Below are 2,563 nucleotides of genomic sequence, written 5' to 3'. Positions count from 1 at the left end.
TCTGAAAGACTCGGCTCAGAAGCCAGGAATGGTGCGTACTAAGGAGACATAAGCAGGTGGAGATATGCTCTGCTGACTCAGGAATGAACTGGGCTGAGAGAAACCAACTTGGAATGCAGTCCTGGTGCTAAAACAGGAACAGAAAAGCCTCGGTGTGGAGGCTGGACCCCGCGCCATTGTAAGCTGCGATTTGGGTTTCCCGCCACACGGTGGCTGGCTGCCTCTACAGTGGCTCGGCAAGGAGAGAGACGCGCAGAAGCTCTGAGAACAGCAATCTGCGAACGGCAGGGAGGCGTGCACTGACTTGTGGTGAGGTGAGTGAGAGAAAGTGACATTCTACCACAGTTTGACTCCAGTGGAGGACTTTCTGGGCCCGGGCAGTCTGCGGGAACAGGGCGCGGTGGCGACCCCAGCAACACATCCCCCTCTCGGGCGGGATTGGTGAAAAGTGCCTGGCCTGCGTGACGCTGCGGGCGGACCTGGTAGGCTGTCCCAACCCAGATCCCAGAACCTGATGGTGGCCGGGAGGGGAGACGCATAGGCTGCCTGGTCCGTAATTCCCTGGTGCGCAGCAGTGAGCGGGAACACCTAACTGGCGCAATTCGATCAGGCTGTGGCTGACTGGGAGAGAAGCTGGGCCTGTTATATAAGCTTGCATATATAAGGAACAGAGAAGAAGAGGCAGCATGGGAAGAGGCAGCAACAAGAAAGGCTCCTCGGCCCCCAATTCTGAGAAACAGGCAATAGCAGAAACCGTACCAATACACATAAGGCACCATATAGAGAGCCTCATAGACCAATTCAGGAATGAAGTTATCAATGACCTGAAGCTAGAAGTATGCAGAATAGTTAGAGAAATGTTAAGTACCACCCAAGAAAAAACAGGTGGTGGAATGGAAGAACAGAAAAAAAAGGGAGAATTGTTTGATGGAGAAAACAGAGAAAGCATAGAATACGTGAAGCAGGTTCAAAGGGACTACCAAGATACTAAGAAGTCTATAGAAGACTGGCATAACAGCTTGAAAGAAACTAAGGGACAGACTATCTGAACTGGAGGGCAGACTTGTAATATGGGAGAATGAAATGAAAAACTTCTTAAAAATAACAAAGAAACAAACAGCAATAATACAAAGACAAGAAGATGATAAGAGGATCCATAACTTAAGGATTAAGAACATAAAAGAAGAAGTAGGGACACAAACAAGTGAACTACAAAAGCTACTCACAGAAATAATCCAGGAGAATTTTCCTAATTTAGCAAAAGGTAAAGATACTCAGATGTATGAGGCATACAGGACCCCAGCTACCTACAACCCAAACAGAGCAACACCCAGGCATATAATAATAAAAATTCCAGAAATTCAATACAAGAACAGAATATTAAAAGCTGTCAGAGACAAGAAACAGACCACTTACAAAGGAACACCCATCAGAATTACAGCAGATTTCTCTGCACAAACCATCAAATCACGAAGAGCGTGGGGGGAAATAATTCAAGCTTTGAAAGATAATAATCTCCAGCCAAGATTGAGATATCCTGCACAACTGTCCCCGGAAATTGATGGAAAAACAAGGTGCTTCCAGGATAAAGAGGAACTGGGGGAATTTGCAACCACCAATTCAACTCTACAGAGAGTATTGCAGGATATTCTAAAAAAAGAAAAATACAAAGAATCCAGAAATAATGACAGAGAGGCCACAACGAATGGAGCAGAGAACAAAATGAAGAAGACAAACTGACAGCTACTGACAGAAAAAGAGCTCAACAGAAATGAGGCAGAGAAGATTGGATGATAGGAACAGCTATTTTGGAGAAAATGACATCTTAATAGGTAATACTGATTTAGTATCATCTTGTTTTGAAGTCTCATCTAGCTTTTGTCCTTCTGTCTCCAATAGTCTAAATAGGCTGTATCTTATTGGATTTTATTATGTACGATAGTATAAGCAAAAACCTTTTAAAGACAAGGAGATTATACAGAAACCATTGTTCATTTTCTGTTAGTCGATTCTAAATACTCTGTAATGCTGTCATTTTCTTGAATGGTTTTACATTGTTTTGATATACTTAATGCTACAGTATACGAATTTGTACTCAAGGATTTCAAAGAAAGAGACAATATGGTAACTACTTTTAGGTTAGGATTATCTGGTGGTGAAACACTATTCTGCTTAAATGGTTATGTTTTGATCTGCGCTGTTTCGTTGTTATGCCCTCTTTTATCTCAATCTCCACTCCATTATTTACTTTTTTATCTTTATCCTTTTAATTAAAGGAAAAAAATAGCAGGATATATTATAGTAACCCACTTTGACTTTTCATTACCTTGATTTAAAGCCCTGTATTACTCTCACCATCTGGTTTTTAACTGATGTTCCCCTATTCTGTTTTGCTGGATAGTATCAGGTTTGAAAGTTTAGGCATCAGCTGTGAAGATAATGAGATTCATTATGATGCCCATTCTTGTTGACTTTTATCTACTTTTGAAGACCTAAAATGTCTCCAATGTTTTGGTTTTGTCGGTTTTATTCTTTACTGTTTTGTTCAATTGTATTATAACTA

This window comes from Cavia porcellus, unplaced genomic scaffold, assembly GCF_034190915.1.
Source record: "Cavia porcellus strain 051 isolate PalLab524CR breed Dunkin Hartley unplaced genomic scaffold, mCavPor4.1 scaffold_15, whole genome shotgun sequence".
NCBI lineage: Eukaryota > Metazoa > Chordata > Mammalia > Rodentia > Caviidae > Cavia > Cavia porcellus.
This window is presented reverse-complemented; position numbering follows the sequence as displayed.